Genomic DNA, 15,928 nt, shown 5'->3' on the forward strand with positions numbered 1-15,928 from the left:
TATTTCTCCTAATGTTATCCCTCCCCAACTTCCCCATCACCTGCTATCCCTCTCCTAGCCCCCCACCCCTCAACACACCCCAGTGTGTGATGTTCCCCTCCCTGTGTCCATGTGTTCTCATTATTCAACATCCACTTATGAATGAGATATGCAGTGTTTGGTTTTCTGTTCTTGTGTCAGTTTGCTGAGAATGATAGTTTCCAGATTCATCCATGTCCCTGCAAAGGACATGAACTCATCCTTTTTGATGGCTGCGTAGTATTCCATGGTTTATATGTGCCACATTTTCTTTACAGAGTCTATCTTTGATGGACATTTGGGTTGCTTCCAAGTCTTTGCTATTGTAAACAGTGCCTCACTGAACATACATGTGAATGTGCCTTTGTAATAGAATGATTTATAATCTTTTGGGTACATACCCAGTAATAGGATTGCTGGGTCAAATGATATTTCTATTTCTATATCCTTGAGGAATCACCACACTGTCTTACACAATGGTTGAACTAATTTACACACCCAAGAACAGTGAAAAAACATTTCTATTTCTCCACATCCTCTCCAGAATCTGTTGTCTCCTGATTTTTTAATGATCACCATTCTAACTGGTGTGAGATGGTATCTCAATGTAGTTTTGGTTTGCATTTCTCTAATGACCAGTGATGATGAGCATTTTTTTTCATATGTTTTTTGGTCACATAAATGTTTTATTTTGAAAAGCGTCTGTTCATATCTTTCACATGCTTTTTGATGGGGTTGTTTTTTTCTTGTATATTTGTTTTAGTTCTTTGTAGATTCTGGATATTAACCCTTTGACAGATGGATAGCTTGCAAAAATTTTTTCCCATTCTCTCGGTTGCCTATTCACTTTAATGATTGTTTCTTTTGCTGTGCAGAAGGTCTGAAGTTTAATTTGATCTCATTTGTCTATTTTGGCTTTTGTTGCCATTGCTTTTGGTGTTTTAGTCATGAAGTTCTTACCTATAGCTATGTCCTGAATGGTATTGCCGAGGTTTTCTTCTAGGGTTTTTATGGTGTTCAGTCTTATGCTTAAACCTTTAATCCATCTGGAGTTAATTTTTGTATAATGTGTAAGGAAGGGGTCCAGTTTCAGCTCTCTGCAAATGGCTAGCCAGTTTTCCTAACACCATTTATTAAACAGGGAATCCTTTCCGCATTGCTTGCTTTTGTCAGATTTGTCAAAGATCAGATGATTTTAGATGTGTGGTGTTACTTCCAAGGCCTCTGTTCTGTTCCATTGGTCTGTATCTCTGTTTTGGTACCAGTACCATGTTGTTTTGATTACTATAGCCTTGTAGTATAGTTTGAAGTCAGGTAGCATGATGCCTCCATCTTTGTTCCTTTTGCTTAGGATTGTCTTGGCTATATGGGCTCTTTTTTGGTTCCATATGAAAACTGACACTAGACAAGGGTGCCCTCTCTCACCACTCCTATTCAACATAGTATTGGAAATTCTGGCCAGGGCAATCAGGCACGAAAAAGAAATAAAGGGTATTCAATTAGGAAAAGAGGAAGTCAAATTGTCACTATTTGCAGATGACATGATTGTATATTTAGAAGACCCCATCATCTCAGCCCAAAATCTCCTTAAGATGATAAGCAACTTCAGCAAAGTCTTGGGATACAAAATCAATGTGCAAAAATCACAAACATTCCTATACACCAATAAGAGACAAACAGAGAGCCAAATCATGAGTGAACTCCCATTCACAATTGTTACAAAGAGAATAAAATACCTAGGAATACAACCAACAAAGGACGTGAAGGAACTCTTCAAGGAGAACTGCAAACCACTGCTCAAGGAAATAAGAGAAGACACAAACAGATGGAAAAACATTCCATGCTCATGGTTAGGAAGAATCAATATTGGGAAAATGGCCACACTGACCAAAGTAATTTATAGATTCAATGTTATCCCCATCAAACTACCTTCCTCACAGAACTGGATAAGACATTTAAAAAATTCTTAATATTTTCAAATTCTATAATACTTGAATATTGTGCTTTTGACTTGTGGAAGTATTAAAAGCCTTAGCTGTAAGTATGAAGTGGTAGACAGAGATGAATATAAGTTTGATTTCATCATTCACGTTGTATAAATTATGATATATAATGATGGTGTTTGTTTTAGATTTGGAAATCTTAGCATTGATTTTGGATCTTTCAAAATATTAAATTATTTTTCTTTGAAACGTACTTCGTTTATGTCTAAAATAACATTTAAACTAATATAACTTCATATCTGCAGAGTATCTCACCTACCCACAAATAACAAAAAATTATTGTTAACTATAAAAATTAATTCTTTATTCTAAGTATAAATTAGCAGAAATTTTGTATTGTAATAGTATATGAAATACTTTTCTATAATGTAAAGATATAATAAAAATTTTTATTAAGATTTAGGGGAGTGAGGGAGAGATGGGATGTTTAATGGGTACAAAAAGATAGAAAGAATGAATAAAAAAGACTTAGAATTTGATAGCACAACAGAGAGATTATAATAAAAAGTAATTTAATTGTATATTATTAGATAACTAAAAGAGTATAACTGGATTATTTGTAACACAAAGAATAAATGCTTGAGGTGATCAGTAACCCCATTTACCCTGATGTGATTATTATGCATTGCATGTCTGTATCAAAAGAGCTCATGTAATCCATAAATATGTACACCTGCCATATACCCACAAATATTTAAAATAAAGAAATAAATTTAAAAAATAAATAAATAAATGAAATATTTGGGGAACTCAATATAAATTAAAAAGCAGAAAAATGTCATAAATTCAGAAATTGTAAAGATTAACTGAGAATAACCTTTTACTTCACATTATGGCATTGTTTGACAAGCATCTGACAAATTAACTTTTTGTAGAAAAAAATTCAGGACTTTGAAAATTATTATATCACTAAAGAATATTAAACCCTAAAGATAACTTTGCAGAATATAGACCATTCCATATTTTCAAAGCATCACTGTCAAAAAAAGTTGATTCTCCTCTAATCAGAAAGACAGATAAATTTTTAAGCAGATGATAGAGATACTTCACTCATCACAATTCACCTTTGCACTTTGAAATACTAAGCCCTATAATTCATAGAAATTGCCAAAATGCATTTCATTTTATCTCAGCTCTGCAGAAAGATAATGCTGAAGGTTTTGATAAAATTTCTTCAAGTACACTGGTAAAGAAAGATGTATTTAAAGGCTTTCTTTTTAAAAAATGAAGCAATGAATAATGCCAAATGAATTCAAAATTAATTCTTGTAATCTGATCTTCAAGGAAACAGGAAAATATTGATAATAACAACTATAATGGAATGTATTTGCTTTTCATTATTGATATTTTGTTTCTAGTCCTTTTGTATCAACTGTACTGTCAACCATTACTACCACAAAATGAAAATACGTCTACCACCAAAACAGTAGTAGAATATTTTTTGGTGCACACAGAATATAGAAAAACATATAAACCACTATTTTTCTTGTCCTCTTGAAAGCAACATGACAGACTACATGCGCAGACTGATCTTCTATCTGAAAAACAACAAAAATAATGGGTCAATTATTTTTCAATGATTGTTAACACATTTTATGAGCTCACAAAAAGTGAGGAATTGTTAGTCCAGGGATTAAATAAAAAATATAACTACCCAGAAAGTTACATACAGCACTGAAGCTTTTATGTTAATAACATTTTCCAAACTAGATGAAATTAAACATTATTTTTGAAGACTTAAAGGAGTTGGGGAACAGAAGACAAAGTTGAGGAGCCCCTAAAGTGATCAATCAATTTAAAAATCTTTCCATAAATTTAGAATCCCAGATGTTTGAACCCTATTTAAGAGTAATTCACATAAAAATTGGCCTCTGAAATGGACCAAAAAGAAAATAGATGATCTTGAATCTTGGTGCTAAGTGATGATAGAAAAATAGTTTCTGAGAACTCATAAACAGAAGAAAGCTTCAAGTAGGTTTACATATACAATATCTTTTACCAAGAATATCCAAAAATTAAAACAGAATATTAATTAAAGTGGTTTTATACTATTGATATCCCCACACATCTCAAATATGTAACCCAAATATTTTCTGTAGATGCTCACCTACGCATCAATTAATTTCCACTGATGAAAATTCAAAGCAAGTAAGCGATTGACAGTCAAAAATCTCTATGCTGAAATGGTTAAGAATGAAGCACCATAAAAGGCAGCAGAAGAGAAAGAGAATCAAACCAAAAAACATATCTAATGTTCAAATCTTGAAACTATAAGACACAGAACATAAAGCAAGTATACTTAATATGTTACAAAAATAAAAAATGTTTAAAAATAAGTAATGAACATGGCAATTTAAAAAATAATCTAATAGAACTTCAAAACATTAATAATATAGTAATTGAGATTATAAACTCAATGGACAGATTTAACAGCAGATCAAACAAAACCAAAGACAGATATCTGTAACCAAATAAATTGAAGAAATTTTCTAAAATGCTATCCAAAAAACAATATGGAAAACATGAAAAAGAGAGTAAGAAAGCCAGAAGACAGAATAAGAATATCTAACACATTTCCGATTGAAGCTGAATAAGAGAGATAGGAGAGGAGAGAAAAACTAGGCTAGAAATAACACATGAGATAATGGCAGAGAACTTCCAGAAGTTAGGTTTGGTGATCAAGGTTACCAATACATAGATTCAAGAAACCTGATGATTCCCAAACAAAATGAATACAACGGAAATCCATACCTTGACATAGCATGAATTTCAAAATGTCAAAGATAAAGAGAAGACTTTAAAATTAATCAGAAATATTTAATATGCTGATAGAAAAAATAACCTGTAAAAGTAGAATTTTACACATTAAAATACCTTTGAAGAACGAGAATAATGATTTTTCAATCAAAAAAAGATATGTAACCAGTAATTCCTCATTAAAAGAAATTCAAATATATAATTTCAAGGATGCAATTTAGATAGGGGAATGGAACAAGACAGAAGGCCTGAGATGCAAGAAAGATAAAAAATGTTAAATATGTGGTTTACAATTTCTAGGGTAAAAACTATAAAAGTAAGAATACAATACATTTGAGAAGATGTACAAATGGCTAACAAGCATGTGAAAAGATGGTCAACATCAGCAGTCATAACAGCAATGCAAATTAGAACTTTAATGAGATATTACCGCATACATATTAGGATGGTCACTATCAAAAGAACAGAAAACAAGCGTTGATGAGGATGTGGACAAATTGGAATCCTTGTGCACTGCTAATGGGAATGTGAAATAGTGTAACCATTACGTAAAACAGAAATATGTTCCTCAAAAAATTAAAAATAATATAAATTACCATGTAATCCAGTAATGCCATTTTTGGATGTATATTCTGTCTTAGTAAACTTTGTAGTGTTACAACAGAATATCAGAAGCTGAGTAGTTTATAATTAAGATAAATTTATTTCTCACAGTCCTGGAGGCTTGAGAGCCCAAAGTCAAAGTGCTTGCAGCTTTGATGTCTGGTGAGAATCTGGTATCTGCTTCTAAGATGACCCTTGGAGTGCTGCATCCTCCAAAGGGGAAGAATGCTATGTTGTCACATGGTAGAAGGCAGAAGGAAAAAAAAAAGAGATAAAGGCCTTCCCCCAAGCCCTTTTACAAGGGCATTAATCCATTCATGAGGGTAGAGCCCTCATGACTTAAGCACCTCCCTAAGACCACACCTCCCAACGCTGTTGTATTGGGGATTAAGTTTCTAAAACGTGAATTTTGGGGGATACATTAAAATAACATTTCCAAAATAATTCAAGGCAGGATCTTGAAGAAATAATTTAACACACATGTTTATTGTATAATTCTTCATAATAGCCAAGAGATGAAAGCAACACAAATGTCTGTTGACAGATAAATGGATAAAGAAAATGTGATATGCACATACAGTGGAATATTATGTAGACGTAGAAAAGAAGGAAATCCTGTCATGTGCTACAACATGGATGAACTTTGAGGACATTGGGCTAAGCAAAACAATCCAGTCACAAGAGCAAAAATACTGTATAATTCCATTCATAGGAAGTATCTAAAGTAATCAAAATAATAGAAACAGAAAGTGGAAAGGTGGTTGCCAAGGGCCAGAGGGAGAGAAGAGAGAATATTAGAGTTTAATAGGTATAGAGGTCCAGTTTTATAAAAGTTCTGGAGATATGTTACACAAAAATGTAGATATGCTTAACACTATTGAACTGTACACTTGAAAATGGTTAAAATGGGAAATTTAAGGTGTTTTATTTTATCACAATAAAAAGAAAATAACTTCCATACAAACAAAAGAATAAACAAAATGACAAAAATAATTAATATTTCAAAAGAAGATCATCAACAAAGCAAACAAAGAAGTGACAAGAAAAACAGAAATATAATGTAAAAACAAATCTAAATACACTAGAATTACCATATACTAGAAGTCCTAGTTAAGAGTCACAGATTAGTATAACAATTCTGGTAAGTATTTGGGAGACATGTAATAGAACTATATATGAATTTATCTTTGGGCCCCGAATTAAAACTCTAGAAATTTAACCTAGAGGCACACTTCCAGCAATGCAAAAATCATTCACACAAGGTTATTCATATACATTGTTTGTAATTGGAAATTATTCAAAACAATACAAATGACCATACGTAGGCTAATCCTTGTATAAACTATATTATATTAATACAGTGGAGTACTATACACCTTTAACAAAAGAATGAGTGGACTTCTGGTTTCCAGTCTAGCATGTATGGAGTTTGAGATATGCCTTTCTCATTCACAAAACAAGAAAAAAAAACTGAAAAAAATGAAAATCAGTAACTCTTTTTAGACTCATGCTTCTGGTAAGACAAAAGATAAAGTAACCATTTAAAAATATGCTCAGAGTGTTTTTCTTTTCTTAACAAGGGCTGGCCTCAAGAGAAACTATTTTACTGGACTCTGATCTACCAGAACTTTACAAAGGCTAACCAACTTTGGAAAAAGGAAAATATCCACCTCCAGCTTTTGTTACCTTCCACATGGAGGAAGGGAAATGTCCAACTTCAGTACCCTCTAGCCTTCCTGACTATCCTAAAAAGAAAAACAAACAAGAACCTCAGAAGCACTTGTGAAGGCCACAGGCCAGCAGTACAAGATTACTAAAAAGATTTTGATCTAATCTTGGAAATATAGATTGTTTCCCTCCACCTACCCACCACCACAGCAATAGAACTCATATATAATAATACAGAAATAGAACTGAAATAACTCTGTGCTTCAGATGATATTTAAGAATTCTCTAAGGAAAACCCAAAGACAATAGGGGAGACAAAAACAAGGACACTAGAAAAAGTTTAACTTCCAAATGTACATTTATAGCAAACAGTTAACACAGCCTAAACCCTAGCTCAATAAACATAAAATCTCACATTAAAGGCCTATTTCCTTCAGTTCTTTTTAAGCAGTACATTGTGCCTGGCTTAAAAAAAATATATTAACAAGCATACTAAAAGACAAAAAAAACAAGTTTGAAGAAACAGAGCGAGCATTAGTCAGATTCATATATGGCAAAGATGATAGAGCTATCAGGCCAGGAATTTAGAACAACTGTAATTAATATGATAAGAACTCTAATAAAAAGTTGGACAACATTAAAGAACAGATAATATAAGTAGAGAGACAAAAACTCTAAGAAATAATAAAAAAGAAATGCTAGAAGTAACAAATTTCTGTAACAGAAATGAAGAATTCCTTTGATAGTCTCATTAGCAATTCTGAAATCCGTAAAGAGAAAACAATGCAAAACAGAAAGAAATATCTCAGAACGGTGAGTCAAAAACAACAGGTGTAAATACACAGAATAGGAATGCCAGAAAAAGAAGAAAGACCACCCCCCCAAAAAAAATAACAGAATAAATATTTGAAGCAACAATGGAGAAAAATTTGTCAAAACTAAAATAAAAACGAACCCACAGATTCAGGAAACTCAGAGAATACCAAGCAGGATAAATACCAAAAAATCCACATCTAGACATATCATTTTGAAACTTCACAAAATCCAAGGTAAAGAAAAAAAAATGAAAAAAAAAAACTATGAAGAAACAAGGATAAAAATTACATTGGGAAGGGGAAGCATAGCAAGATGGCCAAATAGAAGGCTTCACTGATCATCTCTCTTTCAAGGACACCAATTTAACAACTATCTAGATGGAAGAAACACCTTCATAAGAAGCAAAAATGTGATGAACCCTCACAGTACCTGGTTTTAACTCCATATCACTGAAAGAAGCACTGAAGCGATAGAGAAAAACAGTCTTGAATTGCTTATGCCACCCATCCACCACCTCTCAGCAGTGACAGAATGGTGCTGAGAGCATCTCTGGGTGCTGGGGGAGGAAGAATACAGCAGTCATAAGGCATTGAACTCAGTGCTGTCCTGTTAGAGCAGAAAGGAAGACAAGAATAAATTCAGCTGACGTTGCCCACGAAGAGAGCAATTACATCAGCCCTAGCCAGGGCTAAGCTAGTCACCACAGGTTAAAGTGGTCTGGGTCTCTAAATAAACTTGAAAGGCAGTCTAGGCCATAAGGATCACAACTCTTAGGTGAGTCCTAGTGCTGAACTGGTCACAGAGAAAATGGATTATGGAAGCCCGTGGCCTAGTGAGAATCAGCTGTGGAAGCTAAGGGAGTTCTGGCATCACCCTTCTAAACCCAGGCTAAACAACTCACAGCTACAAGAGACTCCTTCATTCTGCTTGAGGAGAGTAAAAGGAATGTGGTATGACTTTGTTTTGTATCCTGTATACCAGATCAGCCATAGCAAGACAGGGGACTGGACAGAGTTGTGAGGCCCCAGTTCCAGGCACTAGCTCTTGGACAGCATTTCTAGACACATTCTGGGCCAGAAGGAAGCCCACTGCCTTGAAAGGAAGGACTCAGTCTTGGAAACATTCATCACTTGCTAACTAAAGAATTCTTGGGGCCTGAATAACCAGCATTAATACCCAGCTGGTTTCAGGTGAGACTCAGGACATTCTGAGATGAGGTGGTTATGACGTACAAGTCCTGCTTCAGGATAGCAGAGGGAAAAGTAAAATGGACTTTGTCTTGCATTTTAGGTATCAGCATGGCCACAGAGAGGTAGAGCACCAACTGGCTCTCGGGGTCCTTAATTCCAGGACTTGACTCTTGAATGGCATCTCAAGACATGCCCTGTGCCAGAGGGAAGCCTATTGCCCTGAAGGGTGATTCCAAGGTCAGGTAGCATTCACCACAAGCAGACTTAAGGCCCTTGGGACTTAAAGGTGCATCAGCAGTCGTCTGGCAGTACTCCCCATGGCCTGTGGTGGTAGTGGCTATGGGGTTAAGCTCTTCAGTCTTTGGAAAGGAGAGGCAAAAGTGAGAAAGACTGAATCTTGTTGTTTGAGTGTGAGCTCAGCAACAGTATACTAGAACATCAAGTAGAATTCTAGGATTTTTGACTTTTCTAGTTCCTGAATCCTGGTTGGCACTTCTGGACTCCTCTGAGGCTTGGAGGAACTTGCCACCATGAAGGGAAGGATACAGGCCTGAATAGCTTTGGTACCTGCTAGTTGTAGAGCTGCAAGGTTTTGGGTGAACATAGGCAGTACCCAGGGAGTAGTTAGAGCAGGACTTGGGCAAGACCTAGAGCTGTGATTCCTTCTAATCTGACTCAGCACAGTCATAGCAGTGGTGGCCACAGGGGTGTTTATGTCACTGACCCCAAATTTAGGTGATCAGAACAGAGAGAGAGAGATTCCATTTGTTTGGGAGAAAGTATGGAAAAAGAACAATATTCTCTGCCTAGTAATCCAGAGAATTCTCCCAGATTTGGTCCAAGACCACCAAGGTGGTACCTCTATAATTCTGCAAGAAACAGCATTACTGAGCTTGGGGTGCCCCCTAACACAGACACAACTTCGATCACAACATCCAAGTCCTTTCAAATATCTGAAAAACCTTCCCAAAAAGGATGAGTACAACTAAACCCAGACAATGAAGACTATAATAAATACCTAACTCTTCAATGCCCAGACACCAATGAACATCCACAAGCATCAGCACCATTAAGGAAGACAAGCCCTCATCAAATGAACTGAATTAACCACCAGGGACAAATCCTGTAGAAACAGAGATATGTGAAATTTCAGACAGAGAATTTGAAATAGCTATTTTGAGGAAACTCAAAGAAATTCAAGAGAACACAGAGAAGGAATTCAGAATTCTATCAGATAAATTTAACAAAGAGATTGAAACCATTAAAAAGCATCAAGCAGAAATTGTGGAGCTGAATAGTGCAATTGGCATAGTGAAGAATGAATCAGAGACTTTTCATATTAGAATGGGTCAAGGAGAAAAAAAAATTAGTGAGCATGAAGGCATGCTACTTGAAATTACACAGGTACAAAAACAGATGTGTAGACCAATGGAACAGAATAAAGAACTCAGAAATAAGACCTCACACCTACAGCTGATCTTTGACAAACATGACAAAAACAAGTGATAGGGAAAGGATTTCCTATTTAATAAATGGTACTGGGAGAACTGGCTAGCCATATTCAGAAAACTGAAACTGAACCCCTTCCTTACAACTTACACAGTAATTAACTCCAGATATATTAAAGACTTAAACATAAAACCCAACATAAAAACCCTAGAAGAAAATCTAAGCAAAATCATTCAGGATATAGACACAGGCAAAGATTTCATGAAGAAAACACGAAAAGTAATTGCAATGAAAGCAGCAATTGACAAATGAAACCTAATTAAACTAAGGAGCTTCTGCCCAGCAACATAAATTATCATCAGAGTGAGTAGACAGCCTACAAAATGGGAGAACAGGTTTTCAATAGTATATAGAGTCTATAAGGAACTTAAATTTACAAGAACAAAGAACCCCATTAAAAAATGGGCAAAAGACATAAAAAGGTACTTCTCAAAAGAAGATATTCATGCTGCCAAAAAACATATTTTAAAAAGCTCAACATTACTGATTATTAGAAAAATGCAAATCAAAACCACAATGAGCTATCATCACACACCAGCCAGAATGGCAATTATTAAAAAGTCAAGAAGCAAACCCATATACTATAGGAAAAAGGAATAATAATTTAAAAGAGCATAAATCAATAAAATGAAAAAGTAAACAATAGAGATCATAATGAATTAAAACAAAAGATGATTCCTTGAAAAGACTAATAAACTTAACAAAATCACTACCAAGATTGATCTAGGAAAAATAAGATACAAGTCAAAAATAATGAATATTAAGAAAGAAATGGTTTACCTAACTATGGATAGACAATAAAATAAATTTTAAAATATATAATTAAATTATATTGACAAATTTTATCAACCTGTATAAATCACAATTTTTTTTCTAAGAAATAGCTATAACTTACCAAAATTTAAACAAACAAAAAAAAAGAAAACCTGAATAGTTTTGTAATCCTTGGGTAAATGAATCATTCAAAAATGTGCCTATAATGTCAACTCCAGATCCACAAGGTTTTATCAATGAATAATATCTAACATTCAAAGAAAAATTAATTCCAATCTCACATTAATGATCCCAAGCCAATCTCATTTATAAACTGAGATACGGAAATCATAAAGGAAACAGTAATAAACCAAATTCAGAAATTTAGAAACAGAAAGAAAGAAAGAAAGAAAGAAAGAAAGAAAGAAAGAAAGAAAGAAAGAAAGAAAGAAAGAAAGAAAGAAAGAAAAAGTATACCATGGCAAAAATGTATTTATTCAAGGAATAAAAATTTTTAGTTTAATGGCAATAATGCAATTTATCGTATTAAATATTTATAAAGGAAAAATAATTGAACATCTCAACAGATGTAGAAAACACTTTTGGTAAAATTTGGCATTCATTAATTTGAAAAATTCTGTGAAAACTAAAAGTAAAAAGAAAATCATCTAACAAGTTATATATGCAAAAATCCTTTACAAAAAGACTATACTTATTCATAAAACAATTGAAGGCATTCCCTTTAAATTCATGAAAAAGACAAAATCATCGATTATTATCACTTCTATTCAAATTGTACTGAAGAACCTAGCCAGAACAGTCGAAAACAAATTGAAAATAAAATATAAATATAAAAGTCATACAGACTGGAAAGGAAGAGGCAAAGCTTTCATTATTCACAATGTAGTACACCAAGCATATGGACAAGCAACTGTAGATAAATCATTAGAATAAATAAGATAGTTTAGCAAGGTGGTTCGACACAAAATCAGTCTACAAAAATCACTTGTATTTACATACACTGGAAACAAAAATATTGAAAAACTTTTATTTTTGACATAATACATATAAGAAAAAATAAAATAGGACTAAGTCTAATGAAAGATATACAAGCATTCTACAATGCAAACTTCAACACATTGCTGAGAATAGACATAAATAAACTGAGCATTATATCATGTTTTTGAATTGGAAGACTCAACATTGTTAAAATATCAGTTGTAATCAAATTGAATTACAAATTTAATACAATCTAAATGAAATTCCCAGGAAGATTGTTAAAATTGATAGGCTAACTTTAAAATTTATATAAAAATGTAAGGGATCTAGTATAACCAAGAAAATCTTGAAGAAGAACAAAGTTGGAGGATTTACACTATTTGTTAGATTATAAAATTTACAGTAAAACTATAGTAATCTAGAATGTTGTGGCATTGGCAGAAAGGTAGACAAGTACATTAATGAAAGAAAATGGAACCCAGAAATAGGCTACCCTGACAACCCCATACTATACAGAAAAATTAATTCAAAATGTATCATATTTCTAAATGTAAAAGTAAAACTAAAAAGCTCTAAAAGAAAACACAAGGAAACAACTTAATAACCTTGCATGGACAAAGATCTTTTAGGACCCCAAAAACAATAATAATTTAAAAACAAAAAACTAGACTTTATTGACATTAAAAACTATTCAAATATAATAATTAACATCATAAAAGTTAAAAACCTTTGTTTGTGAAAGTACACCATAAAGAAAGAGAAAGGACAAATCATATATCTGACAAAGGCCTTGTATCCATAATATACAAACAATTCTTACAACAATAAGAAGAGAAATAACCCAATTAAGTATGGGCAAATAATTTGAATACACATTTCTCCAGAGAAGACATACAAATGGCCAATAAATACATGAAAAAGATGCTCAACATCATTAGCCCTCAGAGATATGCAAATCAAAACCACAATAAGATACCACTTCACATCAACTAAGATGCCTATAATTTTTTTAAAAGACAGTACCAGTCTTAATGAGGATATAGAGACCTTAGAACCTTCATATATTGCTAGTGAAGATGTAAAATGATCCAGCTAGTTTGGAAAATAGTTTAACAGTTCCTCAGTTAAACGTAGAGTCAAAATATTATCTAGGTATATTCCCAAAATAAATTAAAACATATGTCCACAAAATTATGTATAAGATGTTTATAACAAGCATTATTCATAACAGCCAAAAAGTGGAAAAGCCTTCAATATCCTTCAATGGATTAATGGATAACCAAATATGGTATATCCAAACAAGGGATTATTACTCAGCTATAAGGAATGAAGTACTAATGTATGCTATAATATGGATAAACCTTGTTTATTCTAAGAAGTCTGTGACAAAAAACCACATATTATATGATTCTATTTTCATGAAATTTCCAGAAAAGGCAAATCTACAGAAACATAAAGATTATATGGGAATTGGGAGATAATGGAGAGTGACTGCTAATGGGTAAAAAATTTCTTTTTGGGGTGATGCGAATGTCCCAAAATTTATTGTGTTGATGGTTGCACAACTCTAAAACCCTTTGAGTTGTACACTTTCTTAGAAAGGATTAAATTGAATAGGGTGTGAATTGTATATTAGTAAGACTGTTTAAAAATAAGTCGTTAATAAAATGGAGAAGTAAGTTAGAGGATTGCAAAAGGTATCTGCAATGCATATATCTGACAAATGACCCTTATCGAGTATAAAGAAAGAAAACACACAAATTAATAAGAAAAAGAAAACATAACAAAAGCATGGCAGCAAACTTAAAGAGACACTTTACAAAGAGGATATGACCAGTTGGATAATGACTAATTAGCATTTTAAAAGGTGCTCATCATCAAACAATTGTCATTATTGAAATGCATAGTAATACTGCAACCAGATGCTATCCAGTAGACTGACTCTAATTTAAAATATTGACAATACTAACTGTTGGAAAAAGATGTAGAACTGGATTTCTCCTATACTCCTCCTGGAAATGTAAAATTGTATGGCCACTTTTGAAAACTGAAAGTATTTGCCAAAGCTAATCATCTACCTACTTTATGGATTATGACCTAGCAATTTCATTCCTGGACATATTTTGCCCGAAGAATGAATGTATATACCCACCAAAATGCACATACAAGATTGCTTACAACAGTTTTATTTATAATAGCCAAATTAAAACCAACAGTTAGTACTCACCATCAAAAAAACTGACAAATGGTAGTATATTCATACAAGGCAAAACTACTTAATAACAAAAGGCACATTAATGACACCACAACAACATGGATGAATCTCACGCATAAAGGTAAACAAAAGAAGCCAGGCTCCAAAGACCACATACTGTATGACTATATTCATATGGACTTCAAAAACAGTTAAAACTAACCATTAATTTGTAGAAACCAAAATAGTAGTCTCTATTGGGGGGATAATGGACAGCAAAGCTCACATATTCTAAGGTGCTGCAAATCTTCTTTATCAGAATGACAGTTAGATGGGTGTCTGTATGAATTTTCAAAAACCATTGATACATGCAATTAAAAGTAGTGTATTATAACATTAGAAAAAAATACCTAATGTAAATGACAGGGGGATGGATGCAGCAAACCAACATGGCCTATGTAACAATCCTGCATGATCTACACATGTACCCCAGAGCTTAAAGTATAATAATTTAAAAAAAGAACATAGGCAAAGAAAAAGAAAAAAATAAACACGCACACCAGTAAAAGAAAAAAAAAGTAGTGTATTTTATGCACTTCATTGTATCTGTTATTTTTTTATATAAAACAATATCATCAATAATGTAACATAATTTGAGTGAAAGAAGACAGACACAAAAGAATACATATTGTTCTATGTCTATAAATTTCAAAAACAGACAAAAGTATAGGTTGCTTTTTTTTTTTAAGGATCCATATTTAAATGCTAAAATCTTTGAAGAATCAAGGAATGATTATCACAAAATTCAAGTGTTAATCTCTTGGGGAATGTGAGGGAAATATGATGACAGAAGGTCATGCGTTGGGCTTCTGGAGTAGAGTAATATTCTGTTTCTTAGACTGGGTGGTAGGTACAGGAATGTTCCTTCAACTGTACATACATTTTCTTACACTCTTGTATGTATGCTAATCTTCGAAATTAAGAAAAATGCAAAACAAAATAAAACAGCTACACTATAAAGGAAAAAATATATATTAAAGTATCCACATAAAGTTGGATCCCTGAAAATTTCACTAATAACGTAAGGCTGGCTAATTTCCTAGAAGATCCATTTCTTGTCATCAAAAGTGTTAGTGAGTGTTTTATAATTGGTATGGAATAAAAACATTGTATTCATTCATGCTAGGGAACTAGTGTTGGAATATTTCTGAACACTAGGAAAATTTTCCCAAAAGGAAATACTCAGAATATTAAAGTTAAGAAAATATTTATCCAAGTACAGCAAAATATTCCCATAACTGAATCATAAAAGCAATCAAATTAATTACATAGAGATCTGGCAAAAGAGTATGAATTGATAATATACCACCAAATGAAACTACCTCAGTATTCTTCCAATATATTCATTTTTGGGGACA

Source organism: Sapajus apella, unplaced genomic scaffold (genome assembly GCF_009761245.1).
Source record: "Sapajus apella isolate SASKATOON/1434 unplaced genomic scaffold, GSC_monkey_1.0 scaffold73, whole genome shotgun sequence".
NCBI classification, from domain to species: Eukaryota; Metazoa; Chordata; class Mammalia; order Primates; family Cebidae; genus Sapajus; species Sapajus apella.